Source organism: Crassostrea angulata, chromosome 2 (genome assembly GCF_025612915.1).
Source record: "Crassostrea angulata isolate pt1a10 chromosome 2, ASM2561291v2, whole genome shotgun sequence".
NCBI lineage: Eukaryota > Metazoa > Mollusca > Bivalvia > Ostreida > Ostreidae > Magallana > Magallana angulata.
In genome coordinates, this window is record NC_069112.1 from 43,365,290 (window position 1) to 43,383,375 (window position 18,086).

At 31.7% G+C, this 18,086-nt stretch overlaps 1 long non-coding RNA gene and 1 pseudogene across 1 annotated transcript in view; one reads left to right on the plus strand and one right to left on the minus strand.

Annotated features, from left to right (window-relative positions):
- The window catches only part of LOC128174371 (multiple epidermal growth factor-like domains protein 10), a 346,250-nt pseudogene that overhangs the window by 36,416 nt on the left and 291,748 nt on the right, over positions 1 to 18,086 (plus strand).
- LOC128172522 (uncharacterized) overlaps positions 5,036 to 18,086 on the minus strand; it is a 42,465-nt gene continuing 29,414 nt past the window's right edge. The window contains exons 3-6 of the long non-coding RNA XR_008242290.1: positions 11,979 to 12,113; positions 8,264 to 11,136; positions 8,025 to 8,110; positions 5,036 to 7,772 (exon numbers count right to left, since the gene is read on the minus strand). This is a non-coding gene — a long non-coding RNA (uncharacterized LOC128172522). The remainder of the gene's footprint in view (positions 7,773 to 8,024; positions 8,111 to 8,263; positions 11,137 to 11,978; positions 12,114 to 18,086) is intronic.

Consider the following 18,086-nt stretch of genomic DNA (forward strand, 5'->3'; position numbering starts at 1 on the left):
TATAAATATTCATTTTTTGTTAAACGTATTGAGAAGTATTTATATTCGGTATTTTACTAGAAAGAGATAAAAAAAATCCAATGGACAACATATGGCTACCCAGCATAATGGAAATAATGTTGACAGCAAAAGTGCAGCAATAAAATGATATACATTTCAGTTAACTTTGGCCCTGTTGTTCTGATTCCTGTCTTATAACTACCAGATGTTATTAGATATTTATTGATGGTAAAATAAGATCATGTTTCAAACAATCTTTTTCAATGAAATATGAAGGAAATAAGAAACAAATGTCTGTGTTTGTCCACTTTTAACTAATAAGATATATCAATAGATGAAGATGGTCTTAAATCAAATTTGGCAAAACGCTTACAGTCAGTTCAAGCATATCTTTTACAACATACACCATAGCATAGCATAGCATTGAATTTTCATACCATAGCATTGGAATCTCATACCATAGCATACAATCTCATTGAATTGCATTCATCATATCATACCATAGCATATCATAGCATAGCATACAGCATTATTTAACTCGGTTTTAAATGTTTTAATTTGAAAAAATAAATGTTTACATGATAGATCTGTGGTAAACTTTGGCTTCTTATTATTTCACTTCGAAATATGTAGAACTCTTCTGTGTATAGAGGCGTTTTTGTTCAAATCTCATAGCATACCATAGCATAGCATAGCATACCATATCATTAAGCCCTTCATTTCAATTTCTCATAGCATAGCATACAAATCTCATAGCATAGCATACAAATCTCATAGCATATCATTAAAATCGCATACCATAGCATAGCATTAAATTGTAAAAGATATGCATGAAATGACTGTATAATGAATTTGTTTTACACACTTGCTTTTCTCCATTGTCGATCATCCTTTATCATTCGTAAATGTTTGAACATTCCATCTTCCGCTTTGGAACAGCGGAACCAATTTCAACCAAATTAAGCACATATCATCTGTGAGTGAAGGAAAGAGAACAACGTTGTGAAATGCATCGACCCTGCCCCCCCCCCCCCCTTTGGGGTCCGAGGAGTGAGGCTATAACTATCTTAATGCAATATTAGAAACGTCTTTTATCCTGGACATCAAGCTGTCAATCGCTGGCAGGCATTGAGTTTCCTACCAGAATTGTGAAATTCATGGCCTCTGAGTTTTCGGCGATATTACGAAATCTAATGATTGTATAGTGAACAAAGCATTAAATCTTCTTCTATGGTCTTTGGTATTTAGCTCACAATCTAAATACAAAACATTGATGAGGAAGATTGCCTCATCCAAAATTGTGATTTTTTAGGTCAGGGGTTCTTGTGTTAGGGCTGAACTCTAATTATTATATAGTGAAAATACATTTTTTGTTTTGGAAATCATCTCCTCTGCTCCTGAATATTAAGCAAATGACCTATAAGTACATGGTTTTTATAAGGCAGAGTGCCTTCTTCAAAATTGTGAAGTTTATGGCTCCTTGGTCAGAGGTTTTGGTGTTAAAGTAGGGCTCTAAATGAATGCAGCCATTCTTCGAAAAAAAAATTCTGATACTATGTACATGTATTCAGGTTAATCAAGTACATATTAATTATAAAGAGCAATAGTTACTCATCCCAATTAATGGATATCATGACCCCTGGGCCAGGGGTTTTGTTGCTTAGACAAAACTTTTGTTTTTGTTTACTTCTATTGTATTATTTTTCATTGTTAAATGTTAAAAATGTATGTATGTCAAGCAGTGTGCTATTTGGCCCCTGTGTGTGTATGAGTGTGCAAAAGGAGATGGAGGGGGATTAAGGCTTTTTTTTAAACAATTCCTTCTTCTTACCTCATACTGGTTTGGATAAGTTAAGAAATCCAATAATTTTAAACGGTTTGGATAATAATTTAAACGTATTTGAATAAAAAAAAAGATTCAAATTTTAGTGTGTTTGATTTATTTACATGTAAGAAGCGATTGAAATATGCAGCTACTATTTTAACAAACACATTGCCTTCTTATAAAATTGTATCTTTTAATGCTTCTTTCGTATTCTTAGAAAATATTTCAATATTCAGTTAGAACTGATTTGTTGTATTAATAACGCTACTTAATCTGATTATATTAAAAAAAAATATATGTAGCCTTATTAGAGTACATGTAATAACCTTATTAACACAATGTAGACAACTAATTTGAAACAAGTAATTATTTTAGTTGTTAAATCCAAAAAAATATATGAAGCTGTACAAGGAACAATCTAATACAGGAAAATTTATTAGAAACATATAAACAAAATTAAAGAAAATATTGATATGTACCATTTTGTTACAGTGCCGTTTTACCATTAAAAATATTTATGTTGAACATCGATATAAATAAGAATGTGATATGATTTGTACAAGGAGTCAACAAACACAGGGAAGTAAAAAAAAGTTTAAAAAACGGAAATATTTATTTTCATGACATGGCAAACATACATCTAGAACAAACGGAAATGAGTTGTTTAATTATATTTTTTAATATCTGAAAGGATGATCAATTTATTTAGATTGTTCTTTTATTTTTTTAGAATATTTGCATTTTCCTTTCATTTTATCATATAAATCCTATCACTTAATATATTGACACAAGTTTTTCATAACGTGGAGAGAAAGAAAGAAAGAGAGAGAGAGAGAGAGAGAGAGAGATTTTCATATTTCTTCGTGCCATTTATGTATTTTAAATACCTTGTCATTAAGAGGTACAACTTGTTTATCAGTACCCGTTTTCTTGTTTCCTATTATATGGACATATTAACGGTAACTTTACCACCTATTAACTTGTGTCTTTGTAAAAGTTTGTTCTTTTGTTGTAAAAAAAAAACCAAAATGTATTTAGGATAATGTACCCCTTTTGTGTTTATTTGTCATTGCATTCCGTGGTTAAATAGGAAAGATATGCACTGTTAAACACAAATTAGATAAGGATATATTAGCAGAAAATAAAGGGATTTATTAAGAACTTGACATACTATGAGGCATTTGGCAAACGTGTCTTGACAGTCAAATCAGATTTGTGGTATGTATCAATAATCACACTTGCAATAAGCTTAGTGTAACCATGTTAATAGCGTATGTAATGACAAAAAAAACCATAAACATTTTAGAATTCAAGAAATCTAAAGTCAATTACCTTCATAGATAAGATACTTGAACGATAGTGATTGTTGTACTTTATTGATTGATTAAAACATACTTATTGAGAACTTCACATGTTTTTATCTAGAAAGCTTCGCTCCTCAGTTAATAATACATAAATAAATTTAAATTTAATGATATTTTCCTAACTTTTATTTCTTCTTATACCTGAACCTGAACTTCATTATTTTACAACGATTGATAAACAAGTTTTTCTACTTATTTTGATATATTTTGTTGACACTAATGTTAGTGCAATGGGTCGTTTCATCAAAACAAGTCTTTTCAGATAAGAGGTATCTTTTTGCAATGAACCTTCTCCATTTATAGACAACAAAGGTATAACCTCCGATTTAGTATGTATTGCGGGTTGTTAGAGTTAACAATTAAACCTTTTCTTAATTGATCACCACATTATCAACATTTTTTTGGTCTTATCTTTAATAAGACATTTTACTGCGGTATTCTATTCACACGAGAACATTTTATCAATGCATCATTACCTTGGTAATGTTTAATTAGCAATCTCCGTTCCAAACTGAGTTAATTATGGTTTGTATCTTCAAAACATTGACCACCAATATCTGCAATTGTTTACGTGATTGGTGTGTTACATTAATAAACATGTACATAGCCATAGCAGGTCGTTCGACATATCAATATTCAGAGGAATGTGCAGAGCGCACACGATAATAAACTGTATATGTGTATGCACAAGTCTATACTAAATACAACATTACACGTTATTGTTTTTTTCATGTTTTATGTTTTTATGCTCAACTTATATCATGGTTGACGTTTTATATGATATTAACAGTATATCAATAGTTCCGAATTTAATAATATTTTTCTAACCTTTCCTTTTTATACCTGAACTTTATTTTACAACAATTGATAAACAAGTTCAACAACTTATAGTTATATCTTTTGTTGGCACATATGTTAATGCGATAGGATTGGTTCCCAAGAACGAGTCGTCTTAAATTAGTGATATCTGTTAATTATTTGTAATGAATTTCTTCTTTTATAAACAAAAGAGGTATAACCGCTGATTCAATATGTATTGCAGGTTGACGGAGTTAAAAATTAAACAATTACGCCAATTGATAAACATTTGATTCACCTTTTCTTAATTGACCCCCATAATATCAAGTATTAATTCGTCACATTTTAATTTAGAAACTTGACAACTTTATTCTTTTATACAATATCATTCACATGTAGGTAAACCTCACCAGTGTATAATTACCTTGGTAATATTTAATTAGCAATTTCCGTTCCGAATATTGTTGCCTTGTGGTTTGTAGCTTTCACAAATTGTACCCTAATTCTACGAATGATTGTATGATTGAGGTGTTACACGAATGTACATGTACATATCCATAGCAGATCGCTCGGCATATCAATCTGCAGAGGAATCTGAAGAGCGCACAAGATAATAAAATATATACATTTGACTCTAGAACATAAAACATAACAAGTATTTTTTTTATTTATTTGTTTTGGTTTCTTTATGTTTTATGTTTTTATGCTCAACACATATTATGATTGGCGTTAATAAAGTCTGCTATAATTTGTCACATGTCATATATTATGATTTCAATTCATTTTTAAGAACGTTGAGTAGATACTGTCAAGGGTTTAATTTAAGATATATATGTTGGCAGTCGTATTACCTAATTACCTCCTCCGTTTAATTTACAATTATAATTAAATTGGCATACCATATTTGCAAAATACAACAGACACTCAAAAACCTGGTACAACGTTTTTGATAGTGTTTATTATACATTTACGATATTAAAATTCTTTAACGAATAAAAGACTATTGAAATAAAAGCTAAATACAACAAATAAAAAAAACCCACACAAACGAAAACAAAACAAATCGAAACAAAACCATCTAAAACGTTCATCAACTTTTATCGAATCAAGCCATGTAATACATATTTTGTAAAAGGTTGTTATTTTGTTTAAATTCAAAATCTATTTTTAATCTTAAAAAATAGTTAAACTCATTTCAAGAGCCACAGAGCTATTATTCTCTTCAAGTAAGTTTTAAAAGTATCCAACTTTGGTAGCCACTCTTGTCTTACCATTACTAATACATGTGTCGTAATATTTTGAGCAATTTGATCCCCATCAAATTAATAACGCAGCTGATTAACAACTCTTAATTTACTGACACTATATAATGGACATATTTCAGTGTAAAAATTTATTCATTTAGTAAGAGTTTTACAAATAAAAAAAAAGAACCACAACAAATAATTGATAAAGATACACTGGTTATCAATATCTCAATACCATTTTGTAAAGATATGACTAGAATAACTGAGGTAATGAGAAAGAAAATGTATACACACGTCATTGGTTTGTTATTTAACCTCTGTAATATGTGTCAAACATGAGGCCCATGGACCACATCGCTCACCTGAGGAACAATAGGTATGATAAAACAGGTTAATTGAGTCATAATATAAACCATCTGAACAATGTAGTATGACACATGAAGATAATGTGTTAATAAAAATCCCCATCCCCGGAATATTCTTATGTTTATTATCACAAGTCTCTCTTCGAAAAGAATGACTTTATAGTAATAATACATGTTGCGCATTGCAGTTTTCAAGATCTTAAACAATTACTTATATAAAGTATATGAAACTTCATGGAACTCTGAACCCCTTGTGAGACCACAAAATCCTCCAGGGAACAAAATTTAAGCAATCTAAAAGAAACACATTGCTGATAAGTTTCAGAGAAGATGTTTTTGAAAGATTTACTCAAAATATTCCTAAGTAAAAATTTGACCCCCAGTGTGATAATCAAAACATTTTCTGGCTGATTATTTTCAGAGAAGATTATTTTCAAAGATGTACACTATATATTTCTTTGAAAACTATCCCAGCATTGTGGCCCAACCCTTTCCCCAGGGGTCATGATTTTTACCATTTTAAATCTACACTAAATGAAGATGCTTTGACAAATGTTTCACATTTCCTAGCTGATTAGTTTCCGATAAGATTTTTTAAAGATTTACTCCATATATGTTTATGTAAAATTTCGACCCCCCACCCCAATTGTGGTCCCAACCTACCCTTGGGGTTCATCATTTTCACAACTTTGAATCTACACTACCTTAAATCTGAGAATTCTTCCACAGAAGTTTCAACCGTCCTATCTGATTAGATGTTGAGAAGATTTACTCTGTATATTCCTTTGAAAAATTCACCCCAGAACTTTGAATATCCAATACCTGAGGATGATTCCACAAAAGTTTCTTCTTTCCTTGCTGATACGATTCTGAGAAGGATATTTTTAAAAATTTACTATTTAAATATTTAAAAACCTTTTTCTCAACAATCATTTGGTGAGGAAAGCTGAAACTCGTGTGAAAACATCCTCAGCTACTCTAGATTCAACGTTTTGAAAATCATGACCCCCGGGCTAGGATGGGCCCACAATGGGGGAGGGGGGTGTCAAGTCAACATTTTACATAGAAGTGTGGTTATTGAGAAAAGGTTTTTAGATATTTCTTAATTGTTTTTCAATAATTCCTAATAATCTTCCCTTTTAAAAAAAGCGTGATCCTTCACTTTCACAACGCACAGTATCATAAAACGAAACAGAAATTACAGGGAATATAAAAGCAAAATTGTTGTTTTATCAAAAAACAATTTTATCATAAAAACATTTTTTTATTATTCATGTACCATTAATTGCAGGTACCTTTAAAAAAATGTATTTCTGTTTGGCAGATCAGTTTGTCTATTTGAAATCATATTATAGAATCACAAATTAATATATAAAAGTACTAGTACATCTTAAGTTATATAAAACTACATCTTCTAAAGTAATATCAATGGATTTAAACAAACTACATTCTCTTAAATTTGGTTCCTATAAAAAAAATAAATAGAAAATAAAATAAAAAAAGACTTTGCAAAAACTCCTTAATCATGATAGGTTCAATATATCTTTAAATCTCTAATAAACAAGTAAACATAGGCTAAAACAAAGGACTGTTTCTTATTGGACGGGTTGGCCTGAAGGGGGGCACAAGACACAAGAGCAAATTAGACCAGTTTTAAATATAATTTTTCACGAAAACATGTCATTGAGTACTCTAGAAATTCCACCTGATTTGGACATTTGTAAAGACAATTCGGTAGACTCATGCCTGCAAAATATAAGTACGCTAATTAAAATACAAATGCTAACATTAATATTTAAAAACAATCATTACATATATATGCTTACAAAATGTAAATATATATCTCAATTTTTCTTTTATTTCGCTGCAAAAGTTCCAAGAAAATAAGTATTTAAAAGGATCCATCAACATATAGCTAGTATGATCATACGAAACAGTTTCATAATTATGTGTAGCGTTAACATTCTTGTAACCATACAACTGCTAGATTAAAATTTGCTGAATATCAAATGAGATTGCATGACATATGTTTCTTTAGATGTCTCTAAATCAACGCGGTACTTTTGAATGACGTCAGTACTGTATGATTCTTTCTACTCAGGAGGTTTATGAACTAGTCTTCTTTGGGTTTCGTTGTGGAATTATAACCTTAGACTTTCCATCTGCATTTGACCTTAGTAAAGATATAACCGAATTGTTATACCTGCATGACATACGTACACTTATCAAAAAGCAAACACATACTGACACAGACAATTTAAAGAAACATAAATATAGGTATATACTACACAATTTATAAGAATCTCAATTGTCCTTTTTTTCACCGTAAAAGTTCCATTTGATTTGTTATTCGTATTGCTCTTTTTATAACTAAATTCTATATAATGTTCCTTTTTTCGAAACACTATTATTCTAGGTAACTTACTTGGTATTTTTTATGTGGTAATTACTTCTTAGCATTCCTTAAAACATCTTTCTCATATTTCCACATGTATAGGACACCTGGTCTCCCTGTAAGCAAATTGCAAAATGTGTCAGGTAAGTAAGAAGAAATGATCACTGTTCCTATAATTAGGTTAGATTAAATTATGATTCTTGTTTAAAATATATTACTGTTAATGATAAAATCAAAATATTTCATTTTTGTAAAAAAAAAAATATCACCATCCGGTTCCAAAAATATTTCCTCCGATTCAGACGATCATAAGTCATCTGAGAAAAAGAAAACATAACAATAATTTGAAGTCTATAGTAAAAGTGGTAATTAATGCATGGGGGAATTTACACAATTACTCAGTACGCTTGAATCTCTTAAAAATACCCCCGTGCGTATGACAAAAAAAACCAAAACATAAGTATAGTAAATCAACCATTCGCGTTTTATTACCCATGTGGTTTAACAAAGGTTTTTTTTATTTATATAAATCGGGATATATCATTAAAACCGTTAGAAGTAAAACAAGTTGGCTGAGGTCAAAACAAAATAATATCAACGTCAAACAATGACATCCTTAACCATCAACATGTCACATTTGATATCACATTATTTAAGTATCCTAACTGTCCAATATGTACATTACATATCAACTGCGGTTTAGGTTTGTTACTTTTTTGTTTGCGTTTTAGTCGCAATGCTCAATATGATATGTTATAAGTTCATCCTTCATATTCCTTTTTATTTAACAAAATATCTTGTTTTTGTTTCCAAAATATCACTTTAAATCTGATCATGCTAAAATAATAAAACAATATTCTTACCATACCTTTTCCCAAGCTGTCACCATTACAAGTTTTGCAGCTAAACTGTTGTAAAATGTTACCTTGTGCATTACATGTACCATTCGTGGTCTTCTTCTTTGTTTTTGCACGATTTAATTGTACATGAAAATACTGTTTAGTTTGAAAAACCATCTTACAATATTGAATAACGTAAATTAAGTTGATTCGTATGCAAGCGGTAGATAATAGTACCGGATCAAAGAGTGTAAACATACATGTATGTTTAATACGTATTTACCTGATATGAGGACGATATCAAATTTAAATTTCCACCACGAATTTCACGAGGCGAAGTCGGAAAAAATAGTTGCTATCGAGGGGAACAATAAACGTGCTATTGTCTGAATGGCTAGTAAATATTATACAATTGTTTAATTATTGAGCAGTCAATAGACCCAAAAAAATTTCCCGAGGTGTAGGGAGTAGCTCAGTATGATCTATTGCCCGAGCCAACGGCCGAAGGTAATAAATCATACTGACCTGTTCCCTGCTCCAAGGGAAACAGTTTTGGTATATCGACTGTTCCGGCATTTAATAATTGTTTCATTACTTAATTCCGTTTTTAGTATTTAGGGTTTACAACTGGCATATTACATAAGATTTCCATGTCATTATGCACTATACTACATAATGATTGTTTTAATCTTTCACTTGCGCCAAAGTTGATACACACATCTCCATATTAGTGTACAACGGCGTAGAAAGAGAGAGAGAGAGAAGGGGGGTCCATACCATTAGCTTAATAATAGTCATTTACCTTATACGAAGCTTTAAAGCTGCTGATCATTTGATACTTACCATTGATAATAATGAATTGATATCATTAGTATCAAAAATATTGTCTATGTAAAGAAAACAATCAGTTTTATAAATGCTCAACAAAATCCACTCTTAACGTTACGATGCATGTTTCCTGACAGCTGAAAAAAAAATCAAATTCCTGTGAAATCAATCGGGAAACCTTAACATACCCGCGTTCTAAAATACCGTGCGGTTCAATAAATTGCAGTTTATTGACCGGCGGTCCAATTGATTGCAGTCTATTGATCAGCAGTTCAGTAGAATTTCAACAGTTAAGCAAAACTGCAAACACATTCAAAATAGACTCAAATATTCAACTTTTAATAAAACAACAAAATTCCTTTAATAAGGTAATAAATAGTTTTATACTAAAAAGAATTTATTTGTCTGCAATTATTTTATATAGTTAAGAAATAAGAGTTACTGAACTTTGAATTCAATGTAGCAACATGGATTACACCATTACAAATGTTGTGGGTGAATAGTTTCAGTAATTATACACCATGGGCAGATTACACGGAAACTATTTCATGGTTAAACAGAATAGCAGTTTTATTTCTTGTTATCTTACACACACAAAATATTCTCAGAGGTATGATAAAATATTCCAGAGTCAAATCATTAACCTCAGCTATAAGAGTGATAATGATATATTGCTGAAATTCTACACTTAAACACAGTATATGTTATTTTAACTAAAAGACGATATAAAATGTGTGCAGCTAACGTTGTATGGTTTTATTCTTTTCAATGGCTTTAATTAAGGCATATTACGTAGAACACATACTATCAAGATATTATTTCCGTTTTATTTGACTTACCATGATTTCTCTGTCCTTTTTTTTTTATCCACTATTTCAAATTTATATAATTTCTACCAATGCAGTGCACAAACGTCAATATCCTATACATGTATCTATCTATCTATCTATCTATCTATCTATCTATCTATCTATCTATCTATATATCTATCTATCTCTATCTATCTATCTTTCCGGCAGTCTGTTTGTCAAATTTGTTGGTCGTCCATCTATGCAATCACTCATCAATCGTCCTATCTATTCATTTATTCATTCATATATCTTCTTATCTATTCATCTATTTATCTATATATGTATATGTTACATTTGATGCCGCAAATCACCGTAAATCTGTTAATGTTATTAGTTCTAATCGCATCGCGTAATTCCAAAAAGAATTTAAAAATCAACGTGCTGTAAATGTTTTTATCATAAACTTGCTTCTGTACTGTTTTTCACATATGTTTTTATAATAATAAGTTTCTAGTTTTGCTTGTACCTTGGTGTTTGTGTACTCACGTGTTTTACATAAGTCCCCTTTATAACCAACATCACATCCAGTTAAGCAAGAGCCATTGACATTAGAGCAATGGTTTATATCACGACAGTGTCCACATGTTTCATTACATTCACTACCATACGATCTTTTGTCACATTCTAAAACGGCAAAAAAATATCAAAATATGTAAGATGATATTGCTTGTAATTATACACCATGGACAGATAACACCGAAACTATTGCATGGTTAAACAGAATAGCAGTTTTATCTCTTGTAATCTTACACACAAAAATATTCTCAGAGGTATGATAAAATATTCTAGAGTCAAATCATTAACCTCGGCAACGCAAGTGATATTGATTGATTGCTGAAATCCTTCACTAAAAATAAAATATAATATATTTTAACTAAAAGACGATATAAAATGTGTGCAGCTTACGTTGTATTCTTTTCAATGGCTTTAATCAAGGCAGATAACGTAGAACAAATACTATAGGGATCTTATTATTTCCGTTCTATTTCACTTACCTTGATTTCTCTGTCCTTTCTTTGCTTTATTATCCACAATTTGAAATTAATATGATTTCTAACAATGCCGTGCAAAAACGTGAATATCCTACATGTATCTATCTATTTATCTATCTATCATCTATCTATCTATCTATCTATCTATCTATCTATCTATCTATCTATCTATCCATCTTTCAATCTCCATCTATGCAATCACTCATCAATCGTTCTATCTATTCATCCATATATCTATTTACAATGAATCTATTCATCTATTTATCTATATATATGTATATTTTACAGATGGTGCCGCAAATCACCGTTAATCTGTTTATGTTATTAGTTCTAATCGCACTGCGTAATTAAAAAAAAAATCAACGTACTGTAATTGTTTTATCATAAACTCGCATCTGTACTGTTTTTCATATAATATGTTTTTATAACAATAAGCTGCTTGTTTTGCATGTACCTTGGTGTATGTGTACTTACGTGTTTTACATAAGTCCCCTTTATAACCAGCATCACATCCAGTTAAGCAAGAGCCATTGACATTAGAGCATTGGTTATCACGACAGTGTCCACACGTTTCATTACATTCAATACCATATGATTCTTTGTCACATTCTAAAACAGCAAAAAACATATCAAAATATATAGGGTGATATTGTATGTACAATGCATGATGGCGCAAAAACAGTATCTTTGATTATAATGTAATGCATGTAATGTTATTGATTTGCTATGCAATTTTATCCGTTGCTATGAAAATTTTTTGCCATAATAAATGATATGATAAATAAAATGAAATGTTCAATGACATTCTGAGCTATTATATGCAATTACATTTAACTAAAACACCTTCGCTTACATATAAGTTTGGAACATTTCCAAGTAAAGCATAAAAATAATTGAGAATTAATTTTGCATTTCACATACAATGTAACTATCTATTCCTTTAAGTATCCAAAATTGAAAAAAAAAATATCTTTATTGTATATGACCCGTGATAGGTGTTTTGGTGAAAATATTATATTTTAAATCTACTAGTATGATCATTTATTAACAATCACTGGGCAAAAAACAATTTTAAAGGTGGCGTAAAGGTGGCTTAAAGGATATACAATCTTTAAGCCACCTTTAAGTCACCTTTAAACTGAACTTATAGGTCCTTAATGTCCAAACTTCTTCAAGTCACCTTGAAGCATCTTTAAGTGGCATTAACGTCCCTTTAAGTTGTCTTAAAGCCATCTTTAAGTTCCCTTTAAGTCAAGTTTGATCAAGCTGAACAATACAAAGATATATCAAATGCAAAAGCTCTTTTATAGGGATGGGAGGGGGTCTTCCCAGTGATAATATAATTTCCAAGGAAGGGGGGGGGTGTTCCAGGCGGTTTTAATTGTCGCTCCATTAAACACAGATCGCTAACATCAACACCGCTCCGATGGACACAGATTGCCGTTACAAAATTCTTTATAATTTGTTTTTGGTTTTAAAATTATTGCAGGGTTGAGTACAGTCTCTGTATCTTAATATGTGCATGAAACTAATTAAAGTATGTTTGTTTCCTATTATAAATTAATCGGTGAAATATCTAGATCTAATTCTAGAACTGCTAGATACATGTTTAAGATGAAAAAAATCTCAAATGCCTTTGTTATATTGGGCAGGATATTACTGCTTTGTTTGTCTAGACATAGTTTTGTTCGTTTGTGTATATCTTATTAGAGTCTATTGTTTGTCCAACTGAAGAAAACCCCTGGAACTAACACAGAATATACAAGATATACACAACAGTTGTGTCGTGTGCCCAGGTGCATGTTTGTGTATACCTAATTAAAGTCTATTGTTTGTCCAACTTTAAAAAATCCCTGGAACTGACACAGAATATATATACAAGATATACGCAACAGGTGTGTCGTGTGCCAAGGTGCACGTTAGGGTTTCTAAAGGCGTTGAAATCTTGGAATGTACGAGTATACGATAAGTCTAGTGAATAAAAGTTTATTTACATTTGTAATTCATTTTCAAAGTATTATTTCCTAACTCTGGGTTTCAAAAATTTTACGTCTACAAATTAACGATACATGTTTGTAAGAGTAAAATCTTGAGGCTTATTAATTAATGTACCAGAGATCATAAATAGGGGTTAATTATTTAAATATACGTATAGTGTATAACAGTAAATATTTGTCACATACACACTACTAGTGAGCCTAACGATTTCCATATACGTATAATATTTTTTTTCTCTGAAGACCAAGTTCCGTATTTCATTCTAAATACATGCATGCATGTAATTTATAAATTAGATATAATTGATTGTTACAAACTGAATGGTTTGTCAATTGTTTGTCAAAATACATTCAATAAATTGATTCAATATCCAATTATATACAGGATATAGAAACATTCACTAACAAGAAAGTTACCGTGGCGTAGAGGAAGTGTGAAGATGCTAGTATTAAAACAAGGGTCCCGCGTTCATTTCTTGCCGTGGGCGATTGTTTTTTTTTTTTTTTTGCTTTTTTTTCCCATTTGATTTTCTAGAACAAAAAATGTTTTTAATACCTTTTCTATCATAGTGTTACTACATTTTGTTGGCAAATTAAGCACTATTAAATTATTTTTTTTAATGGCTTAAAGGTGGGTTTAAGGTGGCTTAAAGGTACCTTAAAGGTGGCTTAAAGTTTGGACATTAAGGACCTATACGTTGTCCTTAAAGGTGGCTTAAAGATAGTCCTTTAGCTGCCTTTTAGCCATCTTTACGCTTTCTTTAAGCCACCTTTAAGCAACACATATAGCTTAAAGGTCGCTTAAAGATCGAAATATGTCCTTTTGTCAAAATTCCACTAGTACAGTAGGAAATAATTTTTTTATTAAAATTCCCTGAAATGAATTCAACCATTTTTCGAAGAGAGGAACCAATGGACATTGATCATTTTCGAAATCAACGATGTCACAGGTGTAGAAAAATTGGGCACAGAGCAAAATGTTGACCTTTTCAAGTTTCAGCCAACAAATCAAATCCTAATCAACAAAGATCCAGGGTACATGTAGGAGAAATTTCAAATGATTTAGAACGAGAAAGGTGTCATTTATAGTGTTGGCATTGTGAACAATACGGTCATGTTCGTAGAAATTGTCCTGAAATGTATAAAGGGAGGAGGCCTTTTAGTTATCAAAATGCATGCAAACCCCCGTACAATTCTTGGCGACATTCAAAACAACGGGAAAACTAAGTGTCTCTCTACATGATGAAGCCGATGAAGAGAGAATAAATAAATGAGATAAAAAAATTGTATATAAAATTAGTTTAACTGGGAATCCGAGTTCTTGTCTTGTTAAATTTGGGAAAAATTAATTTAGGGCTATAATTGATACTGGGGCTGAAGTATCACTAATTAGTAGAAAAATGTACAACAGTTTAAGCTTTTCACCTAAAGTAAATAAAAATCAAAAACCTTATTTACAAGCGGCAAATGGTGAATCACTTTCAGTTGTAGGTAGAGTTAATTTTTCCTTTAAAATGAATGGGCTTCCACTGTCTCATAATTTCTTTGTAACGGAAAGGGCTTAATAGATGCGTCATTATAGGAAGAGATTGGTTAAGAATGAATGGAGTAAGGATATACTTTGATTTGGGGTGTTTAAGAATTGGAAAAACATATGTTAAATTACAAGAAGATATACATAATTCATCTTTGGTGAGAATAAATAAAAAACTTGTAATTAAACCACAAACAGCAGTGGTCTGTCATGCAAAATTAAGCTCAGGTTTTCAAAGAAAATAGGGTGATATAATCGAGATTCAAATCATTGATGAATGCATTAATGATGAATCAGGGTTATTTATAAAAGATTCAGTAGATAGAGTCAGGAAAACGCGTAAAGTTTCAATTTTAGTTGTTAATCGCTCTAACAAAGCGTACGCGTTGAAACGAGGATTTGTTATCGGAAAAGTAAAATCTGCGAACAAAAGCGAGATAAATAACATTAATTTATCCAACAATATTTCCAGTTATTCAGAAGATTTTAAAGAGATGACGAGCCGGCAGAATATAAATCTTGTGTTTTGGGAATAGTTCAAGTCAATAAAGATTTATTTGCAAAACATGATATTGGGTTGGGGCATACTGAAACTGTTAAAATGAAAATTGAAACGGGAAATCATCCTCCTATTAAGAATAGACCTTATCGCACTCCGTTGAATAAAAGACAAACTATTGATAAAGCTATTGATGAAATGTTGGCTGCAAAAAAAATCACCAGATCGCAGTCACCATGGTCATTTCCGTTAGTAGTTGTGGGAAAGAAAGATGGAACTCAAAGAATGTGTGTAGACGTCCAGTCATTAAATAAAATTGTTACACCTGCGTCATATCCGTTACCCCTCATTGAAGATATTTTAAGTTTATTAGATAAATCTAAATATTTTACAACACTTGATTTAAAGAGTGAGTATTGGCAAGTTCAGTTAGATGAAGAAAGTAAATAAAAGACGGCTTTTGCGTTTCATAAAGGTTTGTTTCAGTGTAATAGAATGCCTTTGGTTTAAGTAATGCGCCAGCAGTATTTCAGGAGTAAATGAGCATTGTTTTACAGGGATGTGAGAAATTCGCGACCGCGTATCTTGATGATGTTCTTATATTTTCGAAAACTGCCAGGGAACATCAAAAGCACATTCAGGAGATATTTCGTCGAATTCGTGAACATGGTTTCAAGTTAAAATTAAAGAAATGTAAGTTTTTCCAACAGAAAACAGAATATTTAGGTTTTGTAATAAGTTCAGAAGGTGTTAAACCAGATCAAAAGAAAGTACAAGCTATTCAAACACTACCAGCACCAGGTACAGTAAGAGAGGTTAGAGGTTTTTTTATTATCGTCATTTTATACCAAACTTTTCTAAGATTGCCGAACCACTGATAGATCTTACACGTAAGTATTCCCGATTCAAATGGACAGAACAATGTCAACTTGCTTTTGATTTTCTTAAAGAAAGTTTAACAGTAGTACCTTTACTCGCATACCCCGATGTCAACAAACTGTATGTATTGTATACTGATGCTAGTGACAATTGTATTTGGGCTTGCTTAACACAGAAAACAGATGAGGGAGAGGAGAAACCCATTTATTATCTTTCCCACAAACTTAGTAGGTGTGGTGTTCCCAATCCGGAAATATACCCGTTCCGTGTTTTGATAATATGTGTTTTGTTTATATTTCCGCCCAAGCAGAAGTACATGTGCTATTTGTAATGTCTTGGGTTTAAAGCCCCCCAAAGGAGTAAGTAATTATCATTTTATTCAGAATTTGATTGTAAATTAAGTAAATAAGTACTTTCAACTGTTTTATACATAAGATAAAGCTAAAATTATATGTTTAAACATTCTGTTGCAAAATTATCAGTCTGCTCAGTTGAAACTATTCCTGTCAGTGTCCATTACTATACTGTGTGTTTTGGAAAGTCAGTGGAATGTGTCATTTTGTTTTGTTGTAGTTTTTTTTACCCTCTTCACGAGGAAGAATGTTTCGTATCAATAAATCTTGAAACCATCACAGTAAAAAATCCTGGTTTTGGCTACACGATCGTTTATGGCGCAAGGGCTCAGGAAACAGAGAATCATGACCAGTGCGGGTAAGGAACTCTTCGATGAATCCGTGTCTCGTCACACAACAGAAATAGCTGCATTGAAGAGAAACATTGACTGTTTTGCATCGCAATGCATGGAACAAGGTGTAAATATCTCTGCAGTCGAGAAAACAGAAGAACAGATAAGTGAACTTTTTAAAAGATACGATAAGGCTGTACAAACATACAGACAGTTTTTAGAAGATCACAGAACTGCAGAGAGTGAGACTGAAATGAATTCATTACAAGAAATTTCATCATCTGTGGCAAACTCTGTAGCAGTGTTTACCTCGCACTTAAACTCTTTGCATCCAAAGGCAGCAAAGCAGGCAAGTCAAGCTTATCAAGAGTTAGTTCCAAACTCACTCAGACTCTTATTCAACATACTACCAAAGTCGAACAAGCTCGTGCACGAATGAAATATGCTGAAGAAGAGGCAGAGTTAATCAAACAAGAAGCTGCTATCAAGGCCAGTAGAACTGTTTTGACTTGCAAGAAAGAATTAGAAGCAGCTAAGCAAGGACTGGATGCTGTGCGGAAAGTCTTGGATTTTTCGGATGTCGAAGAAAGTGTTTTCGCTGAATATGAAAGTCATCATGAAAGTCAAGATCACCCTGATTTGACAGAGCGTTATGTGATGGAGAATGTGAAAATAGACATCCCTCCACCTGATCCTGTGGTTAATGAATACATACCATCTGCAGCAATGGCAAACACACACAACAACCCTGAGTCTGAACCCCAACGGAATTCATTGAACCCAGTTGTTCCTCCGGTTGTAAAACAGAACAATACCTTTGATCTGGCTAAGGCTTTTACAAAAAACCAGATGGTTCCACAGAGACTTTGGAAATTCGATGGTGAACCGGGACGGTATATTACCTGGAAACACAGTTGTCTAAATGTAATGAATGACATCAATTCAACTACTTTTGAGCAACTTGATCTACTACTGAATAATCTTGGAC